This window comes from Triticum aestivum, chromosome 3B, assembly GCF_018294505.1.
Source record: "Triticum aestivum cultivar Chinese Spring chromosome 3B, IWGSC CS RefSeq v2.1, whole genome shotgun sequence".
NCBI lineage: Eukaryota > Viridiplantae > Streptophyta > Magnoliopsida > Poales > Poaceae > Triticum > Triticum aestivum.
Genome location: NC_057801.1, coordinates 286,895,712 through 286,919,933, shown reverse-complemented (window position 1 = coordinate 286,919,933; position 24,222 = coordinate 286,895,712). Strand labels below are relative to the sequence as shown.

Genomic DNA, 24,222 nt, shown 5'->3' with positions numbered 1-24,222 from the left:
TTTTCCCCGACACAGATTGTACCATTGCTCGGCTCCTGACGGTGCCAACAACAACAATACCACATCCCTGCTATTGAGCGGCGGCCACCTGGATGGCATGGTGGCGTGGCGAAGGAGCTTGAGGGCCAGCGGCTCTGTTGGGCACAACGGCTTGGTCGACTCGCCCCGGGGGAGGCGCACTCATTGCGGTCGCTCCCGTGATGGGGGTGGCCGAAGGGCAGCGATTCGCCCCGGACCGAGCACCATCGCTGCGGCTGTGCCCGTCGGCGAGACAAAGGAGTGTGGACGGATTAATCCCTTCACCTATACCTCATGGAGCATGGCCATCGGGGAGTGGCTGATGTTTCTCTCCTCCGGTGTCTCCCGCTCCTGCTTCGGCCGCGGGGGAAGTGGTGACGGTGCCGCCTGCTCTGACCACATCCCTCGCAGCGTCCACATCCGCACGTGCCTCCGCACCTCCTGTAATAATGGTGGCTGCGGGCGGCGGAGCCTTTGAGGTGGATGGGTGAGCCAAAGCACTGGATTTCTTCTTGGGCGCCATGGTTGATGGCATCGTCGAAGACGAAGATGGCGATAAAGATGACGCGCTGCACACACTTTCAGGTTCGCGCAAGTGATTCCCCTACCTGGCGCGCCAAAGATGTCATGGGAAACCACGAGCACCTATGGGACCAAGGGTCCCTTGCTGGTTCGGCAGGGGGATGTCATGTCGCACAAAGAGCAGAAGAGCATGGGGCAGCACAGCAGAAATCACATGGGCAATTTTACCCAGGTGCAGGCCGTCGTGAGGCGTAAAACCCTACTCCCGCTTTTGTGGATTGATGGTGGAAGAATGCTGGTGGAGCGCAGTACACTTGCCCGGCAGGGTTGCCTATGGGCGATAGTGGCTGCGCGTGTATGAGTGTGTGGGTATCCCACCTTCTAACCTCTTCTATGGTTGCCACGGGCCTCCTTTTATAGATTAAGGGGTCACCACAATGGAAAATCAGCCATTATGCACTAATAAGATAGCAAACAGTGCCATCATACCTAATTTTGTAGGTTGACAGAGCGCATTAAATGTGTCGCTCAATGTTACATCGTTGCTTGCCTGGCAAGCCTTGCCGGGCTATTTTGCCAGCTTCACGCCTGCTTGCTTGACACGTCGCAGGACGGGTGTTGTCTGTAGGTATTTCCTGTAGAAAGAGGCTGCCATGTGGTGAATGGCTACCACTTAATCACTTTGCGGCTTGACACCGCACTGATTGACAAGGTGGGTTATGGCAGAGTGGTTAGGTAAGGTGGTTTTTGCCTTTGTGAGTCCCGGAAAGCCCTGTCCAGACGTCTTGGATGTTCTCTTCTGGGGGCGACCCCGCCCTTGCCAAGCTCGTCTGCCTGACAAGGGAGGTTTTTCTCTTGGTGGTATCTTGCTTCTCTGGCTCGACCTTAGTCCTCTTGATCTGCATGTTAGTCCTTCGAAGTTCTTGCTCCCTTGTACTCTAGCATGGCCTGGTGCCATAATTTTGTTACCGTGCATGTGCACAGTCTGGGCAATAGACCCAGGGTTTGTTGCACCGACACATGGGTTCGCATTTATCCTTTTTTCCCGAAAAATTATCCGTGATGAAATCCTTCTGCTGTCATCAAAGGAAAAAAGGAGAAAAGATGGTAGCACATGACCTTCCACATCATGCTAGTCATCTTATCTTAAGACTAGTGTAATCACAATAAATTTAAGCAAACAAGAAATAATGTATGCAAGTTTTGTGAAAACACTTTGTTTTATTCAATTATACACAGGGCCTGCACATGGCTTTGTACAAAGGGTTACAAGTCCAGGGGACTATGCTTGGAAAAAATAGGTCGGCAACCGCACCTTATGGGTAGAACTTGCAAAGATGCTCAATATTCCATGAGTTTTGCATTGGGATGCCATCTTCGGTCTCCAGACGGACTGCGCCAGGTCTGGTGGCACGTACTACCCGGTAAGGGCCTTCCCACCTCGGCGTCAACTCGTATGCACCCTTGGCGGACTGAATGAGACGAAAGACAAGGTCGGCTTCCTCAAGGCGTACAGCTGCCCGGAGACGATCTTCCTCGAGGACTGTGGCATCGTCATGCCGCAGCTGCTCTTGCACTACTTCATCATAGGCAAGTACTCGAGGTGACCCATATGTGAGTTCCATCCCACCACACATTCACATGAAATGTTTCAAAAAATCAATTAAAAGTAATTAAGAATACATGCATGACATAAACAAGGATGAAGTTGCTTTTTTTATCTTTCAAAAAATATTACGTACCACACGAGGAATTGGGTCATCTGACTCCAGCATCCGCACAACTTGACCAGTCTTCGACCTCTTTTCTGAATCCGGATCCACACACCTCAAAGTTGTTAGAAGTGCACATTTGAGAACTCTTGTCGAAGGTCGTGTCTCTATGGTGGGATCCACCACCTCTTCTGAACGTCTGCTAGCAACCATCATTTTTAACCAGTCAACCAGATTTACCTGCAAATGCGACAAAATCATGCGTTGAGTTGGAAAAGCACAAGGAATGGCCCTATGATTTCACTTAAGAGACAATGCAAGACACTAAGTGTCACATGAAAGGTACTTATGAGCAATGTATCTTTATAATTCAATGTGGTCAATGGTATTTTATCCTACAAGTGGTCAAGTTATGTCCTTTTCACCACAACGTAGACGCACAAGCGTGCACACTGCAACACATGCACACAATGCATGCGAGTGCGCCCCTAGCACATGCCTAGAAATTTACAAAGGATCTTAATGACCAAGTTTTCTATTTATGCATAAATGAGCAAAGTCTAGTTAACATGGGTGTAAAATGGTAAATGATAATATGGATTATTGATAAGTCTCCAACGTATCTATACTGTTTGATTGTTCCATACTGTTATATTGTCATTCTTGGATGTTTTACAATCATTTTATAGCAACTTTATATCATTTTTTGGGACTAACCAATTGACATAGTGCCTAAAGCCAGTTGCTGTTTTTTGCTTGTTTTTTACTTCGCAGGAAATCAATATCAAACGGAGTCCAAACGCCACGAGACTTTCTGGAGAATTTTTACACACCAGAACACCCAGGATGGGCCAAAGTACCAGAGGGGTGCCCCGAGGGGGGCACAACCCACCTGGGCGTGCCTGGGGGCCCAGGCGCGCCCTGGTGGGTCGTGCCCACCTCGGTGGCCTCCCGCACCGCCTCTTCGCCATATAAATTCCCTAATATTCTTGCAAGCCTCTATAGCCACGAAAAACCAATCTAGACCCTGTTCCGGCACCCTGCCGGAGGGGGAGATCATCACCGATGGCCATCTTCATCATCCCGGCGGCCACCATGATGAGGAGGGAGTAGTCCACCCTCGGCGCTGAGGGTTTGTACCAGTAGCTATGTGTTTAATCCCTATCTCTCTCTCTCTCCCTCTCTCGCTCTCTCTCGTCACTACAAAAAAAAAGACACATCCGTGACATTTTGGGCCGAACGAATTTTTTTCTGTCATACATATGACACTTCTATGACAATAATTGTGACAAAACCTGGTATCATAATAGATGTGGTGGGCTCCTACTTCTATGACAAAAAATCATGATAGAAAATGGGCTTTTTGTCCTGGGCGGGCCGGAGGCGCAGCTGCATGACATTCTTTGGGCTGTCCATTATGGAAAAAACCGTGGTAGAAGCGAGGGAGAGGAAAATTTCGAGGAGTTCCCGGTTACGGTGGGAGGTCAGGGGCCGAGCGATGCGCGTTTCTCTCATACACATACGTGTGTGTGTGTGAGGCATTGGCTCTAACTGAACCCGAGCGAGGCGTTGGGCTCTAACTGAACCCGAGCGATTGCACTGCAGGCTATGCGTTACTAAAGCCGAGCGATCGATCGATGGGTATTAACTGAACCTGATCGAGCGATTCCTTCGCTACTACTGCTAACTAAGCCGATCGATGTTGCCTTTGGGATGAACAGTGAGCGTTGCGGGGGGGGGGGGGTGGATGAACAATGAGCATTGGCGTTGCCTCTGGATGAACATGACCCCGTGCTGTGGAGGGCTGGATGAACAGTAGACGATGGGGGGGTGCCCGTGGAGGGGTGGTTGAACAGTAGCCGATGGAGTAGCGCGCGGTGGAGGCTGGATGAACAGGAGCCTGTGGAGGCTGGAGGAGGTCGACGGTAGCCCGTGGTGGCTGGAGGAGGTCGAAGGTGGAGATGAACAGTATCCTGTGGAGTCCTGTTTTGCGGTACGCCACACCCCTCCCGATGAACAGGACCCCTGTTTCGACTGTAGCGCTCCAACACAAGTCCATTTCGTCCGTTTTGCGGTACGCCACACCCCTCCCGATCAACAAGACCCCCGTTTCGACCGTAGGAGGTCCGTTTCGTCCGTTTTGCCGTATGCCACACCCCTCCCGATCAACACGACCCCCGTTTCGACCGTAATAGGTCCGTTTCCTCCGTTTTATGGTACGCCAGACCCGTCCCAATCAACAGGACCCTGTTCCGAATGTAGGAGGTCCGTTTCTTCCATTCTACGGTACGCCAGGCCTCGTTTCCATCGCCTGTTCCATCCAAGCCCTCCCTGAACACGACCACGCATTCCGTTCCAACCCAGCCGGTTGGCTCCCACGCGTTTTGTTGCCTCCCGATGAACACGACACATTCTGTTGCCTCCCCATGAACACGAGCATTCTGTTGCCTCCCCATGAACACGACGACGATGCTGTTTCTCCGTTCCGACCCATCCATGTACACGAGCCCTGGCCGTACGTATGCGCGAGTAGGCGTTCAAGACCCCGCCCGTATGTACACATACGTGGCCGTATTTTCTTTCTTGCACACTGGGCGCTGTATGTACGTGTACATGCTACGTGCGCGCCTCTACTACGACACGTGCGCGCCTCTACATCGACACGTGCGCGCCTCTACATCAACCAGTATATATGTACATACATGTTCGTCACCAGAATGACAACACTACATACACTTCGACCAGGTGGGTCCCGACTGTCACGCACTTCCTTGCGTGTGAAGATGTACCTGGTGGGTCCCTGCAGTCAGGGGGCGAATTGTTTTTTGCCCGGATGCACTTCCTTGCATGCGAAGATGTAGCTGGTGGGTCCCAGCAGTCAGGGGGCGAATCATTTTTTTGCCCGGACGCACTTCCTTGCATTCGAAGATGTAGCCGGTGGGTCCCAGAAGTCGGGGGGGGGGGCGAATCATTTTTTGCCCGAACACACTTCCTTGCGTGCGAAGATGTAGCTGGTGGGTCCCAGTAGTCAGGAGGGCGAATCAATTTTTTTGCCCGGACGCACTTCCTTGCGTGCGAAGATGTAGCTGGTGGGTCCCAGCAGGCAGGGGGAAATGTTTTTTTCACGAAATACAGTGGCCCATCCGGTGGGTCCCAGCTGTCAGGTGGAGGAATCATTATTTTCCGCGTAATAAGGAGGCATTTCCTTGCTGTGACCGTGGACCCAGCTGTCAGCCTCTCCACGTACAGTCCATGTCCGATGGAAGTTGTTCCTTGACCATGTTGACTAGGCCGCGCCGAGAGCACCACGACAGTGGATGACGGTGAGGCCTAGGAAGGGGACGACGCGGAGCCGGGGAAGACGCGGCAGTGGAAGCCCACGCAGAGAGGAGTATGAGGGTTCACTGGTTCGACTGCGGTGTGAGGCTGCCGTCGTCGCAGGGCCTAGCCAGCGGTGGGAATAGTAGGGGGCGTTGAGGCCTCCGTGGTAGCACAGCCGGCCATGGGAGGCAGGAGCATGCGGCACGACCGGCGCTGCTTTGGGCGGCTGGAGCAAGAAGGCCAGAGGTTGAAGAAGCACTACGGCCGCTGGATGGACATCGTACGGTCACTGGAGCTAGAATCGTTCATATTCAATAAGTTGACAAAGCCCTCCGTCCCCGTCAACTTAGTTGGCCCACAAGTCATCCTCCCACTATGGTGGGTCCCAACTAGCAGGGGGGTATTCATTTTTTTGTGCGTAATAAGGAGGCACTTCCTTGCGTGCGAAGATATAGCTGGTGGGTCCGACATGTCAGTGGGGGAACGTTTTTTTCGCGAATACAGAGGCCCTTCCGGTGGGTCCCAGCTGTCAGGTGGAGGAATCATTATTTTGCGCGTTATAAGGAGGCATTTCCTTGTGTGCGGCCATGGACCCAGCTGTCAGCCTCTCCACGCACAGTCCATGGCCGATGGATTTCGTTCGTTGACCACGTTGACCAGGCCGCGCAGAGAGCACCAAGGCGGTGGACGATGGCGAGGCCTAGGAAGGGAACGACATGGAGCCGGGGAAGACTCGGCAATGTTGCCCGCGCGGTGGGGAGTACGAGGGTTTACTGGTCCGGCTGCCGTCGCCGGAAAATAACAGGAGGTGTGGGTGAGTAGAGGAATGGTCTAGCCAGCAATGAAGTAGGGTGGGGCGGTGCAGCCTGTGCGGCAGCACAGTCGGTCAAGGGAGGTGGAGCAGGCGGTCCCACCGGAGCTGGTTTGGGTGGCTGGAGCAAGAAGATCAGATATTGAAGAAGCAGCATGGCCGTTGGATTAACATCCAACGGTCACTGCTGCTAGAATCGTTTGTGGACTAAGTTGACAAAGCCAAAGTACACGTCAACCTAGTAGACCCACAAGTCAACCTCCAAATCTGTCCCAAACAGCATACAACCCGAAATTTCTAGCCAGATTCAAATTAATTTTAAATCTAAATATACCTTAATTTAAATTCAATGAAATTTTACCCGCACAAAAACAATGAAATTTAAAATATCAAAATCCGAAAGAAAATAGTATTTTGGAACTAATTGCCTGTTTCCTGTATTTTTTCATTTTACAGCCCATTTATTATTACTTATAGCCCATTTTCTGGACAAAATGCATCCCTCCTCGTCTTGAAAGATTTCCGGCCCAGCAGGGCATAGAAAAGCAAGTAGGCCCAGCAGGTTAAAGATGCAATTCCTCTGATCATGGCCAAGCAACAGCTGCTGAACGGCCTTGACAGCAATGAGGAGATGAAAGAGCTTGTGAAGATAATGGAAAAAATTGATGTGCTTTGTAGGATGATTGTCTCTTTATTTGCAGTGTATGTAGCACTCGTGATGTATTCAGTGGCTACGACATGAGCACTTTGCTGAAACTAGTAATGAATGAAACCTGTGTAGCAGGCTGGGTGTAGTGTTGTGAACATCTAATGATTTCTTTTAACGGAAATCAGGGGGTATCCCCTTTTCATCATAAATAAATAAATAGCGGAGGCCCTGTCGGGTCAGCTTTGTTCTCATTTGAAGACGTCGAGCAAATTGCAGTCCAACAACAAACTATGTCATCAAATTCAAGTTTCACAGCCAAATATGAGTACAACTAAACAACAATGTCATCATGTTTTAGTTGTCATACAATCACCAAACACAAATCAGCATACATAACAAGTGATGTTCTCACAACAAAATACTAAACAACATGTTCATCGGGTTTCAGTTGTCATAGCAAACACAATTTCACATAGTAGATTAGAAACGTCTTCTGACAGGCAAATATGACAAAAGCAATGTAATCATCATCCGCAGCAGCAGCGTCAACATCTTCGCCATGTGTATCAGTATGAATCGTAATTCCCCACGGTGTCATCTTCTTCTTCGTCCTCAACGTCCTTGAACGTTGGCTTCTTCTTGATCAACTCTTGTATGTCCACAGCACGACAGGCAATCTTTTCACCGGCGTCATTGACGTGATGGTTCTCAAAGATATTAGGAACATCTGTGTTATCTTGTACATCAGGAGCAGTGTAAGCATCATCTTGTTGTGCAACTTCATTAAATGAATTCCTCTGCTCAAACCTTTGCAATACTCTCCAGTCATCGCTACATGCAAATGTGTCTTCCAAGAAAAATATCTGTGTTGCTTGGTTTGCTAAAATAAAAGGCTCGTTGGTCTGGTATGCTACCTTGACATTGATGGATTTGAAATAATCATCAGCTCTGGGTTTTGCGATCCTAGAAAACAGGCTATACCAATGACAGCACAACAGAACCACACACCAATGATCCTCAAAACTGGAGATATATTGCAACTGAACAATGTCTGTCATGTTAGCATACATTTCAGTTATCTCTTTGTCATACGTATTCGTGCTCATGATGGCACTATTTTGTGTCTTCCTGCCTTCATCTAGTGCAAGGGTGTTGTAGCGCACATCTCCAACAACACAAGATTCATAATGTCTTACCCGAGTATGAGGAATCATTGCTAGTGAGTAAAGGGCATCATCAACTGCCTGCCCATCCTCCCGCATCTTCTTAACCTATGGTTAGAAAATAGACAAGATGATCATCTTATGTACTCAATATATTAAAAAAACTGTCAGTGCACTTCAGAAGCTTGCATGGTTCTTGAACCATTTCGCAAATCCTGCCATAACCAGTTTTTCAATGTTTCTTGGATTTTGCGGCAGTAATTCCTCTTTGTAGATGCTGCACAACATAGTGATCGCGTCAAACATCTAAATATATAAGAATGTGCTGCAAGTTTAGTAGATTACGATGTATAAGCTGCAGTATTGCACTTACTTGATATAAGGTAGTATCTCAGGACAGTTATTCAATACATACCAAACCATTTTTTCCAAATCTTTAGGTTTGTCCTATTGTCGACTCTTCCCTGTAACTCGAACAAAGTAATCGAAAACATTGAGCCCGGGATTGTCTTCACCCACCTCTTTGCTAAGATGATCAGCTATTTCAATGTATTTTGAGCAGAATGTCAACGCTTCTGTAGCAATGTAGGCCTCTGCAATTGAACCCTCGGGTCTAGCTCTGTTCCTAACATAGCCCTTGAAAGTGCCTAGCCGCCTTTCAATAGGGTACATCCAGCCATACTGTACTGGACCTCTAAGTAGTGCCTCATCAGGTAGATGAACAGCCAAATGCACCATCACATCAAAGAAGGCTGGAGGATATATCTTCTCAAGGTCGCATAGGATAGTTGGTATCTTGTTTCTAAGATGCTCCAAAGCATCTATCCTGATATTTCTACTGCAGAGGTCCCTAAAGAATTGTCCCAACTCTGCAACTGCTCTGTATAAGTCAAGGCGGCCCAATCCTCTAAGGATAACATGTAAAACCCTTTGAAGTAGGACGTGGCAGTCATGAGTTTTCAACCCTTGTACCTTGTTTCCATCTACACCGACTCTCCTTTCAGGGTTGGAAGCAAATCCATGTGGGAATCTCACACATGACAGGACCTCGCAGAATTCTTTTCTTTTTACCTTGTCCAAGACGTACACAGCTAGTGCCATATCCCATGGTTTACTTTCATCTTGCACCTGCAAATCCTTTCTGATACCCAGGTGTGTCAAATCAATCCTAGATTTTAAGGTATCTTTCGTCTTGCCTTCAATATTAAGAAGTGTGCCGATAATGATGTCACATATATTTTTCTCGATGTGCATCACATCAAGATTATGCCACAGATCCAAATCTTTCCAATACTCCAAGTCCCACAAAGTGGACCTGCGGGTAAACAATAATCTCTCTTTTGCCCTGCCACGCTTCCTTTTCCCGCTACCATTACCAGGATGGTTTCCTAGTGTAATATGCCTGACTTCTCTAATTCCACTTGCAATTCATTGGTGGTGAGCCTCTTTGGCGCATCACAGTTTTGATGCTTTGCATTGAACACATGTATTTGGTATTTTCTAGGATGCGGCTTGTCCTTGGCAAGGAAACGGCGGTGTCCAATGTAACAGATCTTGCTAAGTATTGCGTATGATAGCGGATTCCTGTCACAGCAAACACATGCATTGTAACCATCTGCCATTCGCCCTGACATAGTGCCCAAAGCCGGATAATCATGGATGCACCAAATTATAACAGCACGCAGAAAGAAATCAGCTGGTGGGCTGCTATATAGGTCTCGAGTGAGAACACCCTTCCATAGCTGTTGAAATTCCTCCACAAGGGGCTCCATGAGCAAATCAACATCCTTTCCAGGAGTTTTTGAACCTGGGATGAGCAAGGCCATCATGTAGTTTGATTCTTTGGTGCAGACATTTGGAGGCATCTTGTAAGGGATAACAAGCACTGGCCACATGCTATATGTGGCGCTCTGGTGGCCAAATGGGTTAAATCCATCTGAAGCTAAGCCAAGTCAAATGTTTCTCGGGCGAGCAGCAAACTCTTTGTGTTTATCATTGAAGTTTTTCCTCTCACTACCATGAGATGGATGGCTCATTACATTATGATCTCTATACTCCTAGTTCCTAGAATGCCACAGTACATCCTCTCTTGTTTCAGCATCATGAAACAACCTCTGCAATCTTGGTGTAATTGGAAAATGTCTCAGAACATTATGAGGAATCCCTTCATAGCATCGCCATCTTTCCATCTTGATGATTTGCATTTCGGGTATTCACTTAAGTTGGCATAATCCTTCCGGAACGGAACACAATTATTCTTACAAACATGGATCATATCATATCCAATTCCAACTGCACGAAGGAAAATCTTCATTTTACTATAGGTGTGTGGCAGCTCAGATGCATCTGGGAAAGATTTGCGGAAAGCAGCCAACATCGCATCGAATGATTTGTTGGTCATCCGCTCAGATGTCTTCACCTGAAGAAAGGTGACCATAGCTGAGAAGTCCGACGGCTTATTTCCTGGGGTGACAGCAACGTTGCATTGTTCCAACATGCGGTCCCACCATTTTTCTTCTGCAGGTGAAAGTTCACGGAATGCACGAGAATTTCGTAGCATTGTTTCAATGTTGGTCAAACTCACTGGCTCCGCCACCACCACCTCCTCCTCCTCTTCCACCTGAGCATCAGGCAGATCAAGATGGTGATCTGCTGCTTCCACGTAGTCAATAACATTGACGTTCACAGCTTCACCATGATGAACCCACCTAGTATATGTGACCGACATCCCATACAAGTGTAGATGATTTTGCACAGTTGACTGGGGTCTTGTAACTGAATTCATACAAGTGCTACACGGGTAGAGCACATCTGATTTCGGACCACCGTACTCAGCTCTAATAAAGTTCATGAAGTTTTCAACCCCCTCTACATATGCAGCGGAGAATCTTCGAGCAGAAGTTATCCAAGTCCTGTCCATCTGTTAGACATACAAATTAGTTCTTCTACTAGATATTACAGGAAAAACATATATGCTTTTTTATGAAGTCCAGAAAAAAAATACCTAGGTCGATGTCTAAAGCTATGGCAAGATATTTGGACGAGCAGATCTAAATAACGAAATATATGTAAAGCTATTTCAGCAAACAGATTTGAGTGCTAAATTATGGCAGGCTGTTTCAGCAGTCAATGAGGCTGAGCACACAGCCATCAAACTATCAAAGGCCATCGCAGCAAAAAAGATCGAGTATAAAACAGTGTAGAGCTATTTCACCTAACAGATTGGCTACTAGACCAGAGCCATCTACATCACAATAAATATATGGCAGGATATTTTAGCAACTAATCGGCCTTGGCATGCCATCTCAGCTAAGCAGATTGAGTGCAGAACAGGGCAAGGAAGCTTCTTAAGCAGAGCATATTGACAGTAAACTACTTCGGCAAACAGTGAGATTAACAGGGTCTATCAGCTAACATTCAGCGCAACACCGACATGAACGGGGCCTTAGTCTAGAATGCGCGTACCGTGGGAGAAGCTGACCGTCGTGCTTCTCCACACGAACATCGCCAGCGGTGGCAGCGCTGACCTCCGTGCGCCTCCACAAGAACGTAGCCAGAGGTGGCGGCACGGCTAGAGGACGACAGTCTACGAGAGCGTACTGTGGGAGCGAGAGGATCGCCGTGCATCCCCTCGACGAACCGCGGCGCCGATGTATCGGCGCGGCGGGGAGGGCGGCTTTGGTGGAGTGAATGGAGTGGAGGGGGATGGGGTGGGAGGGGGTTTTGGGGAATATTATTGGCTAGTTGGCCGAAGGGCGGTTGAATCGGATTTGGGGGGAATTTTTGTGTGGCGGGGGGGGGGGGAGGATTTTCGCACGGAGGGCGGGGGAAGTTTGGCGCATGGTCGGTTTCTCCAAGTGCTGTCCCACCTGTCAGTGAAGAGGCAAGCCGAAGCGCGTTCCGTTTGTGTGAGCCGTGTGCAGGACCGAACGTGTGTGTGGTGCAATGCGACCGCGACAGGAGTGCTGTGAGTGTACCGCCTTTTTTTGACTATGAACAGTAGGGTAAAACCCCACTGCAATTTTTATATTAATGAACAAGTAAACAAGTAGTCTTGTAGGCTTGAGGTAAGCCCACAGAAAAAACAAAAAATAAAAGACTAAGAAAAAATAAAAGTCTAATAAAGGAAATAAAAAGAAAAAGAAAAAGAAAAGGAAAAATCTATGAGTAAGCAAAAAAAGAAAATTACAGCAAGTCTTCCAGCCATTGGTTGAAATGATTCAAATGTTTCCTCTTCATTCTGAACCTTAAAAGTTTTAGCTCCTCCAGGAAAATGAACCTCCAACCTTGAAAAGATGGTGTAATGTTTTTGAATATTTTGTTATTTCTGCTTATCCATATGGCCCATGCTCCTAGAATGATGATCTCCATGTAAAAAGGGTATTGCAGTTTGTCCTTTAGATCCTGGAATGCTTCCAGAACTGACATATTTTGTGTTCTAGTTGGACAAATCTAGTCCCAGCATTGTTGTACAAATGGGCATCCCCAGAAAAGGTGATGAAGTGTTTCTTCCTGTTGACAATCATTCACTGCACAGTTGTATGCTTCCAGCACAAAATTCTTCCTTCTAAGCAAGTTTCTAGTGTTAACTCTGTCATGGAGTAGTTGCCAGAAGAAAACTTTATGTTTTGGCTGACATGAGCTTTGCCAGATCTAGCTGAAATGGGGAGGTGTTTGCTTGTGACCTATTAATACCTTATATGCTTTGATGGAAGAGTATGTTTCCTTACCCCAGATATAACTCCAAGTATCTAGAGATTCCAGAAATTCAGATTGTCTCATAGAGATGCAAATGTCCTCCATTTCAATGAACTCCTCATATGCCTCTGTTGTCAATGGTAAAAAGAAGAGGTCCTGAAGATACTCTGTCTGCAATACCTATTGTATGTTCATCTGTGGGTTTCTCACAAAAGAGTACAGGTGGTGGAATTTGTGTTTGAGTACAGCCTGGTGCCAAAGATCATCCCAAAAATAAGCACTGATCCCATCTCCCACATTGCATCTAGCAATAGCTTTGTATTGATCCAGAAGTGCCAAGTTTGATTTCCACCAAAAGGAACCTACCATGTTGTCTCCTGGTAATTTGTGTTAAGTGTACCGCCTTTTTTCCTTTTAAACTAGGTGCTTCGCCCCGTCAATTTTTTTTGTTTCTTCATGCGATCCATCGATACTACTACTAGTAATCCTGTAATCCCGACTAAAATGGCGCGGCTGGGTCTTTTCCCGCGCGATATGCTTGTAGGTTGGCTTAGTTGGGTTTTTAGTACGAGTAATGCTACACCTACGTACTCCCAGTTAGGTAATTAACGTAATGTGAAACGTGTGAGCTGTTGATTGTAGATTGGGGGGAGGGAGGGGCCCACCACCATGAAAATCAGGGGAGGAGAGAGAGAGGCAATTTACGTTAACCCTTTCGTAGGTTCCCGTAGATGTAGAAAGATGTGAAATGCGTGAATGTGTAGTGGACGTACTATTGGAGTGCCTAAGATAATTTGTGTATGTATAGACCCTATGTGTTTATTTTACTTCGCAAGTTAGATTTTTCTCGGTTCAATAAAAAGCAGAGTTGGTGATGATGGTGTGCCTGTCATCCGATCTATATCTACCGGATCTATATCTAACGGATAGGAATGAAACTATGACAATTTACCCGCACTCCTCTCCACATTTGCAGATAAGGCTTTCCCTTGTTCATCCTTTTCTCCCACAAGATCTTGATCTTCCGTGCAACGCACGGGCATCTTGCTAGTACTCCTACAATATGTATATTATTGTGAAAGTTCATTACACCGGCTGAGATTAATGCAAACACGGCAGATTTTCATTACATTTCGAACTTTTATAGGATAGAAAAATAAAAGAAACCCGACCCTAAACCTATTCTACGGCGGCGACTGACGTCCTCCATCTACGATCTCTATGTACGGGGCGGGGTTCAAGACCCGTGAAGTGAAGGTGCGGTCTCCGGAGAGGAAGAGTAGAACATGAGATATGGACCGACCAGTTGCCACACCATGCCCTGCCGCCTCCCATGCCCTACTCATCCTCGGAGGAGTCCCCGACCTCGGCGTTGCCGGATGTTGGACGGCGGCAAGTAGGACGCGTGGCTGACGGTGCTCCAGTCGTCAGCCGCCAGCGTGGCCACCGCTTGTGCGGTCGCGTCCGCGTCCGGCTACGCTGCTATTGCGTCGCGAGAGGCGACTTGAGCAAGGGCGGCGACCTCGAGCTTCATCCCCGAAGACAAGCTATCCCGCAGAGCGTTCGCACTTGTGGTCATGGCGGATGTGGTGCCAGGTAGGAGGACGATGCGCTATGGTGTGGAGGTTAGCTGGGCGTTGCCTCTTTAAGTAGCGCATTCTGGTGAGGCCAAGCGTCCGGGTGTGTCATTAATTCGCTAGAGTTGGTTCCTCGGGCACCGAGCCTCTTAACGACGACATACGAACGGACGGCATGAATGCGGGCAGCTGGCGCCGGCTGGGAATGCACCGCGCGACGGCGCGAGGGACGAGGGTTTTGGTGTGCCAGGGCAGTCAGCTACGGTCTTGGCAACGTTGGAGATGCCCTTTTCTCACATGCGATTCCCGCATGTCATTGCAAAAAGCAAGACGACCCCGCATGGTCTCAGGTCCAGAGGATGCAGTTGGCCGCGCTACAGCACTCCGCAGACGCGTCGCGGCGCCCCGTGCATCCTCGACGAGCCTGGTGTTGGGCTGTGTTTGGATTGTGGCCAAAGTGCACCTTACCAAAATTTTGGTCATGACCCAAAGATTGGTCTTTGTTTGGATGGTTCCCATTTTTTGGCATGCCAATGAACTCTAGCCAACTCTAGTTCATTTTTCTTGCCAATGTCGGCCAAATCATGGGCAACCAATACCTCAACCAAAATTTTGGCTACCCAATGCTTTGATGGGGAAACCTTGGGCACAAACCAAACATACTGTTGGTCGTGCCACAGCACTAACGCCATCCTCGGCACACTAAAACCGATCGTGTCTGGCGACGATATGAGTGTGTCGCTCACCGCGGTCGCTCTGTCCAGAGGCGGTGCTGGAGCTGCGCCCCGTTGCTGGCCCCAATGACCCACATGAACGGTTGTCGATGGAGAGGAGGTCTTGGGCCGGCTCCTCCATTGGACTAGTCTGCACTACGTCATCCCGACGGGTGTGCCCCACATGTCGGTTTCCCTGTTTTCCCGGCCATATTCGAGCGTCAGTGCTCCGTGTTGCGCATTAGGCCTTTCACTATGTAGGACAAGCGAGACAACTTATTGTTTGTTTGAGACGTTCAAGTATAATCATGTGACGTTTGCTTATTTCTCATTCCTCTCTAACCCTCTTCTCCATCGATCATGTTGCCCTCCAGTCGAGTCCATCCTCCCGCATGCCTCATTTGAACATTCCGCCGAGTATCATTCGCATGTACCCACCCTAGTCCTCTTTCAATAGATCTCCGAACCCCGATATGAAATCGAGAGGGAATGAGTGGGGGCACGTGATACCTAAGGCGGATTCAAAATTTTGAACCGGAGATCATAGCATCCGCAAATCATATATAAAGGGTATTCAATGTTCGTTTCCTTTTTGAACATACAATATACTCCCTCCTATCCTTTCTAGTTTACATACTCCCTCCATTCCTTTATATAAGGTGTATTTTTTTTGATAAAATTCCACAATGTAAGGTTCATTTCTTCTAATTCCTCATAATTCCATCGTTACCCCTTCAAAAAAGGAGAGTATCTCTTCCCTGATTGCATGCATCTTCTATTGTAAAGAGAAAAAAAGGAAAGTATCTCTCTCCTGATTGTGTTTATCTCTTGTTTTCCTTGCCTAATGATTTAGTTGCCACTAATCAATGATTTTGCCAAGGTTAATTTTGTCCTAACATGTGTATAATTATGTGCCTTGGTCACCGTGCCGGAAATAATACACCTTACATAAAGGAATGGAGGGAGTATAAGTTTTATGTGTAGTCAAAGTATCTCTACTTTGATCAAAAAGAACATTCAACAACGCCTAATCAATATTGTTAGATTCGTACGTACTCCTAGATTTGTACTCGAGATGGTTTCCAATTTGACAATTGACAAGATTAATAGTACATGAGATGTATGATGTGAAAATTATATCATTGGAAACTCCTTTCACATACGAATTTGGCCATATGCTTTGTGTAAGTTGCATGTCATATATTATTACTGTAACATTTGGTCAAAGTTAGCCTCAAAAAACGCATTAGGCCCTGTATAGTAAATGGAAGGAGGGAGTAGTAGTGGAAGTGGATCCTCTGACGTAGGTATCCCTGCCTTACTCTCCCTTTCGGTCACTTACTGGTGGACCCCATGCTTGCTAGGCCCCGCATGTCAGTTACTCAATGGGTTTGGCCACGTTAGGGGATCCTCATCTGTAGTATACTCCCTCTGTTTTTATTTACTCAGCATAAAATGGAGGACTGGTGGTATAATAAATGACGCGGGCGAGGGAGGGGGAGGGACGTCGGTTTTCTGTCAACTGCGGTCCCACAAGCGAGCAAAAGCGCAAGACGAAGCACGTTCCATTCGGTGAGCAACATGGAGGGTACATCATGCCGCGCTGCGACGCGAACGTGACAAGAGCGATGTACAGTCAAAACCGATTGACCGGTCGTCACTGGAACCACTATTCACACCAGAACCTTCACTACTCGGCCTACGCCAGCCACTTCCCTAAAACCACACCAAATCTCCAGCCCATTCCCCCACCTTTCGATCCCCTAACCCGCATCAAGTGTCCCCTAGTTTGCCGGAAAGCCATGGTGCGCCGCAAGATCACTTACTACAAGATGATGACGCCGGAGCGCCGTGCAGAAATCACGGCAACGGTCGGCGCCACAGACCTCCGTTCCCAAGCTGGCTTTGCGGCGGGCTAATCCCCGAGTTCTCTGGAGCCAAGTTACGAGAAGGAGGAAGTCGATCCAATGTTCATGGCGGAGGTCATGGCGCAGAAGGCCCCCGATGGGTATGATACGATGGAAGTCGACTTCGTGCCAGAGTCCGAGTCCCCCATGGTGCAGGCGGACCAGCGGTTCAACATGGCGATACTAAAGGAGGACCGGGAGGCAAAGGCTCAACTCAACACGGAGCGCGCGCATGCCGCTGCCATCGAGGCTCTCCTGCAGGCGGAACCGGATGTCGTGGATGTGAACTGGGCGGCGGAGGCTCAACTTGAGGCGGAGCACGTGGATGCCGCTGCCATTGAGGCCCTCCTGCAGGCGGAACCGGATGTCCTGGACTTGAACCGGGCGGCAGAGGATCGACTCGACGCAGAGCATGCGGATGCCACTCTCATCGACGCCTTCCTGCAGGCGGAACCGGACGTCCTGGACTTGAACCGGGCGGCGGAGGCTCGACTTGACACGGACCGCGCGGATGCCGCTGCCATCGAGGCCATCCTATAGGCGGAACCGGACGTCCTCGACTTGAACTGGGTTGTGCTCTCGTCTGTGCAGAGCGCCCGCATGCTCCACTTGAACGAGTAGCTGGAGGCTGAGGACAACCACGGTGCGGAGACACACGTCGGCAGCTACGGCTGGTTCACGCCGGCAGCCAAAGACGACGAGGCCGTCTCTTTCCGCGAGCAGTGATAGTTTTCATTTATGTTGTTGTTTTTATGGATCTTTTGCTGTGTAAAAACATATATTTGTTATGCAAGTCGCCTGACTTGGGTCAGTCTACCATTTCAGGCGGTTGAATGAATATCCTACATCTCCTAACCCTTCTTTCCTTCTTCCTCACCTCTTCTTCTTCCCCAACAGACCACCGCACGGGCCGTACGGATACTCCCAAACATGCGGCTGGATAAACATACTCTATGAACGAAAATTATGTGTCAGCGATAGGATGGCTGAGTTTGGTTTGTTCACATCCGACAGCACGTGTCAGTGAGGGTGCATTCCCTTGGTTGGGTTTGCGGCGTGCAGGAGCGACTGTGTGAGGGTGTGGTGCGACCGCGGCATGCAGGAGCGACCGTGTGAGGTTGCGGTGCGACCGCGACAGCCGTGCACAAGTGTACCTCCTTCTCATTTTGAAAACTTTAGGAAAGCTTGGCAAAAATGTGTGGCGAAGTTTGGCAATGCAAGGCCTAGACCCAAACAGGATAAGTACGTACGTAATAGGAGTACTAGTGTTAAAAAAGAAAGGCGGGGTTTTCCTTCGTGGGATTTAATCAATACAAATCCTCGTTTCACATGTCAATTAATGCGTTTTTTTCTCTGAAGACCAAAGAGCTAACCATCTCACTCCTCATCGCTTGATTAATGCAGCGCCATGCAAACCAACTTTCTCACTCCCGCATGCATGCAGGGGACATTAATGTCCTTGGTTGCTAACCCCATCAATTTTGCCTCGATTAGTGTTAGTGGCCCTTTGCAAATTGTAATTTTGATATACTGGCCTTGTGTACAAAAAATGGAGGTAGTAACTATACTTGACTTCCTCCCCCATTGCGGTGACGTCGACCATATCTTTTTTTTTGTGGTTTGGCGAAGTGCATTCGATGGAGAATACCATTGAGGGAGACTACGGTAAGTCGTTCGCAAGTGCCGCCTGCAAGCCGAGACAACCACCTTATTTGCATCCAGGAAGTCCGTTGAACCAAAGGACTAGTACTACTAGGAGTACTAGTGCGGTGAGATGGTTTCTTGAAGAAGACGATGGAGAAGCGGAGTCAGCGAAGAGTGAAATGATGGTTGCTTCGTCCGTGCTTTTGTGATTTGATGCCTCACTACTTTGTTTGTGATATAAGGGACATGGGAGTAGACTATGTGCTCTATACTATACTACATGCGTCCAAGCATGGGAGAAAGAGGAGAGACGTTGCATTTTTCTATTCCTTCAATCAATCAATCAGGGAGCTTCGGTTCCATCTTTTTGGCTTTGGCAACACCGTGCACAATGGTTCCCATGATGCCAAAAGCTATTTTCACATTTGGCAACACATTGTGGATGCCCTTAACTGTACCACTTGGTTTTGCTCCTGTGTGCTATCTATACAAATCTCAATTATATTGATCTAAAAAATTATAGAATCAAGATTAGTAAAAAGGAGGTGATTTTGCCGCGCGATGGCGGGGGAGGCTTCTTATTTGAGCAATGCTACATACACATAATGGTTTACATAAAGTTATGAACTAATGTGATGTGGGACTATTTGATTGGATTAAAGGCGAGGATTAGGCCCACCCCACCTGAAAATCAGGGGGGCATATATAGATTAGATGTAAAGTATACGTAGCAGCTACGTAGCCCTTTGTAAGTCTAGGATTAAGCTTCTTATTTTTGGAGGACGTTGTCCTGGCAGTTTGCTAACATGCAGTACCACGTACCAGTGCTTTACCAAGCCGATCCGCATCCCACATGAGGCAGAACAACGACAGAAGCAACACGTGGTTAAGTTGAAGAAAATGAGGGAGAAGCGGATTCAACAACGAGTGAAATGATGGTTGCTTCGTCCCTCCAACTTCTTTTTTAGCATTATTACTTCGTCCCTCCAACTTAACTGCGGGAAAGGTGCAGCTTTCTTATTTGACGCCTCATTGTTCATTACTACGCCGGCGCCATGACTGGGGTGCTTCACCCCGGCTGCTCTACACTGTATTCTAGTATGGCACGTGGACCCGGTAGTTGATGTCCCACATGTCGGCGAAAGGGACTAGAATATTTATGAAAGAGAGCGCTCCACTCTTACGATGGAGGAGTAGACGACACGACGGCCTAGTGAACTGTCAATTGTACTGTATAGTACTATAGTTTTGCTGTTTCGCACGATCCATCGATACAAACCCGATCAAACAGGAAAGGGCGGGATTTTTCCCGTGCGGTACATGATACTGGCCATACATTTCAAAGGCAATTTTAATGTATGCAAACTGAATAATTATAAGTAACAATATGATATCTAGTAAAACTAAAAACACATATGATTTATTGTGTTAGAGTGTAGTAGTAGTGCTGTATTGGATAGTTGTTAGATGTAACATGGGAGAATGTGTAGAGATGTAGTTTTGGAGGGCCTACAGAGAGAAAAGCGTAATACGGTCACCGAACTTCAGAATAAGCTGATTACGGTCACTATTTACATTTTGCGGTGATTATACAGTCACTTGCTCACAGTTCAGCATCGGATTGCACTCTGTTGACCAGCCAAATAGTCTGCGTGGCACCATGTTGACTAGTTAAATTGACCATGTTCCTTGTGCGTCCCACCTGTCAGTTTGCATAGGGAAAAGGTCAAATAAACACAAATTTATGCAAACGCGACAAGGCTCCAACCCGTGCGCGGGAATCACCTGGCTGTGTATGTGTCTGTCAGGGCCTGATGTGTGCGCATGCACGTGTAGGTTGAGCACTTGAGCGTGAGAGTGTGTGTTGGTCATGTGGTGTACTGGTGTGTGCATGCATGCGTGTGTGTGTGCGTGTGAGTGTTGCGTGCGTGCGTGGTTGTGTGTGTACGTGTGAGTGTTGCGTGCGTGCATGCATGGGTGCATGCGTTTGTGTGAGTGTTGTGTGGATGCAGTTCGTGTGCATGCGTGCGTGTGTGTATAATCACCACACCAGCTCCTGTGTGTTAAAATAGACGGCTCATCATACCAATACAAGGCCACCTTGTCCGCTGTGCCCGCGGTCATGACTTCGAACCACCGTCCAAATATTTTTTTTGTCGTTTGTTTTCATTCTTACTAGCAAGATGCCCGTGCGTTGCACGTAACATCAAGATGCATTTGTATGACTTGTTTATCTTGTGAGAGAAAAGTATGAATGAGGGAAGACCTTATTTGCAAATGTGGAGAGGTGTGTGGGTGCCTTTTTGCAAAATTGCCATAGTTTCTTTCCTATCCGTCAGATATAAATCGGACGGCCTATATTGCAGGATGGCAGGCACACCATCATCACCAACTCTGTTTTTTATAAGAGTGTATTTTATGTATTTTGTAAGAGTGTAGATGTAGAGTAGATACAAGTCGACTGGTGGGCATGATGGTAGTGAGATAATGTGATGCAACACTAGAGGTGCCACGTGGAGCGTTTAACTAGTCAACTAGTCATGTCATGAGAAAATATAGAGTTGTACGGTGAGCTCGTGACTGTATAATAACCACTAAACGTAAATGGTGACCGCAATGAGTGGATTCTGAAGTCCAATGTATGCATCGTGCTTTCGCTTCAAATACAATGATCGTCATTGCATATATCGCGAGAGAAATATGAAACATGCGTGAATTTTCTAGGGGCTTACTTTCAGAGGACCTAGAGATAGTTTTGTGTGCATACGTGAAAGGGGCGTATAGGGGGGTTTGCGATGGAGAGAGAGATGCTCTTCATTTCTCTTTATTATGACTAACTTTGTATAGTATAAAAACATACAAATTCACAGTGCGGAATAAATATCATTGTGGGCATCATGCAATGCAAATTAGCGTTTGTACTCCTCCGTATAACTTTATAATGTTGTATATATGTAGAAACTCTAAAATGATTTTTTGGCCACACTTTATTCAAAAGGAATGTTGTATGTGAAATAAACGTGAAGAGAGGGATTTTTAGATCGATGGGGTACGTGATGTAACATGTGTGAATGTGTAGTTGATGCATTTGCGGGGCCTAGAGAGGTATGTGTGTGTATTACGTATTCAAGAGAGGCATGGATAGAGGGGCCGACGGGGGGGGCGTGGGAGAGATATCACGAGAAATGAGAATGGTCTAGAGAGAGAGACGAATATGCCGTCACGACGAGAGATTCCATTCCCTTGAGTGTGTATATGCAAGGGGGAGGGAATAGAGGCACCAGGAGAAATTTTCTGTGTGTGTGGTGTTTGTGTTGGTATGTGTGGGTGTGAGAAGATAATGAGACGTGGGGGCAGAGGGTGTGTCACCGCGTGAGGTCCGCTGGGTCGAGGTGAGGCCCTTCGTTCGGTTCCGTCCTGCGCCACATTGGTCGGCCTGTGACGCACTTAGGAAGACCCATGGATGACTAGTCGTACAAGACAAAGATAGCAGAATTGTGAAGGACTTTGTGTCCACTGACAAAGCCGGCTAGGATTTGTCACCCTAGGTTCTCGGACTAAGGTAACCCATTTATCTCTGATATTACTATTCATCCAACCTAACTTTAAGGGGCATCCTACAGAATGCTCTGCTAGAATCATACTCATCGATTAGGAAGAGAGGTGTGAGACAATGCGTGAGAGACAGGCCTAAAGATAATGTGCGTACATGAGACACGTAGGCAGGTCCATGTTTATAGAAAGGGTCGATGGGGATTGTGCGTGTGTATGTTTGCGAGAGGAAGAGTGCTTGTGATAAGGGTTAGTGAAAACAGTTGTAAATGGTTACGAGAGGGAGGGAGGGTTATATCTAGAGCATGTGTGCGAGAAAGACACCTCGGGAGAGAGTGTGTGAGCATGTGTGAGAGACCACCGATGGAGAGTGAAACTACACGTAAAAGACTGATGTACACATTGATTGAAGATATAAATTGTATCCAAATATTAGGATGGGATCATGATATTTGCAATTCGCGTAAGGAGCGGTCATTGATCCATCAGTCATCTAGACTCTATCAAATTTGAGCATGTCCATGTTATTATTTGACACAATTGATCCACATAGTTAGTATTTTGAACTCCAGACAATGCATCGCTTTAGCAATCGAATATAAACGTGAGTATAGTTCATGTTGTGTGTGTAAAGCACATTATACATACGAAAGTTACACAATGAACATTATGAATAGCTACGTATGAACTAGCATACATTTGAATTCAACTTAAGATGGTTTAAAACATTCGAATTCAACATGAAGTCCATTCAATTATTTGAATTTGATATCATGGCATTTGTAAACCATACCTAAATTATGGGGGCACCAATCTTTGCTCTGATTTTGAACATAATAGCATCTATAGTTCTGTACAAAATAGATTCAAATTTAGCTCCTCCATTCCAAAATAATCGTAGTTATAGGATTTTCAAGTGTCAAAATTTCAAAAAGAAGCGGATAATTTAATGAGGTTTTCAAACATACAAGGTCAACTATAACGTTGTCTATTTAGGTCAATCCTCATAGTTCAAGAGTACTCTTAACGTGAATGCTTGTGTTTCAAAATTTCAAACGAAGCGCCAAAAGTGCCTCTACTCGCCCGAAACTGCGTGATACCAATGTTTGGTAGTACAAGGAAATTGATTTTCTAATAACTCCGACCCGTGAAACCTAACGGCCCGACCTCCAAAGGTCTAAACCGGGGTAGGTTTGTAGCTTCATCTAGACGCCACGCAACTGCCTCCGAAAAACATTCATACACAATGGCCGCCTAAGCACACATGCGCGCAGCCGAAATTGCTCCCGCCCACTATTTGGGACACCTGGGATTACCATCCTACCCCCGACCCGCAGTAGGTCCGAAATTTAAGAGGGGGGCAAAGTTTGTACTTTCCCCCAATTTCAAACAAGCGCGTCCCATCTTCTGTTCAAAAAAGCCAAAAACAAGCACGCCCCAGACCGAAACATGGTTCCCCCCCACCCGTCCAATTCCCCATTCGTACTCCGTGGGCACCAAAACTACCTCTCCACCAGCCGCGAAATCCCGGCGTCCTCCGTACGCCACCCCATCCCACCCATCAACCGCCGCCCTCCTCCATCACGCCAGAGCTGATACCCCGACGTTGTCGTCCACCGCAACCTCAACCGCAACGCCCTCCACGGCTAGTAGTTAAAGCCGAGGCCGAGCCGTCCGTACCCGAGCCAGTTCAACCACGTCGTCCTGCGCCTCACCGCTACCGCTCCAACTTCGCCACCCTCCACCGCACCAGAGCTGTTCCTGCTACGCCGTCCTTCGCCGCCTCGGATCTGCTTCCCCTCCGCCGACATACGGCCACGGCAACACAATAAACAATTTTGCCATAGGTTCGTCCAAGCCTGCACCCTCCAGAACATCGGTTTCCCCGGTAAAAAGAAGAAGATCGGCGCGACATGTGGAGGTGACCACACCGGC

General features: G+C 47.6%; 1 pseudogene; it reads right to left on the bottom strand.

Annotated features, from left to right (window-relative positions):
- Window positions 1-2,264: 2,264 nt before the first annotated feature.
- Window positions 2,265-24,222, bottom strand: part of LOC123067488 (probable receptor-like protein kinase At2g42960) — a 56,217-nt pseudogene continuing 34,259 nt past the window's right edge.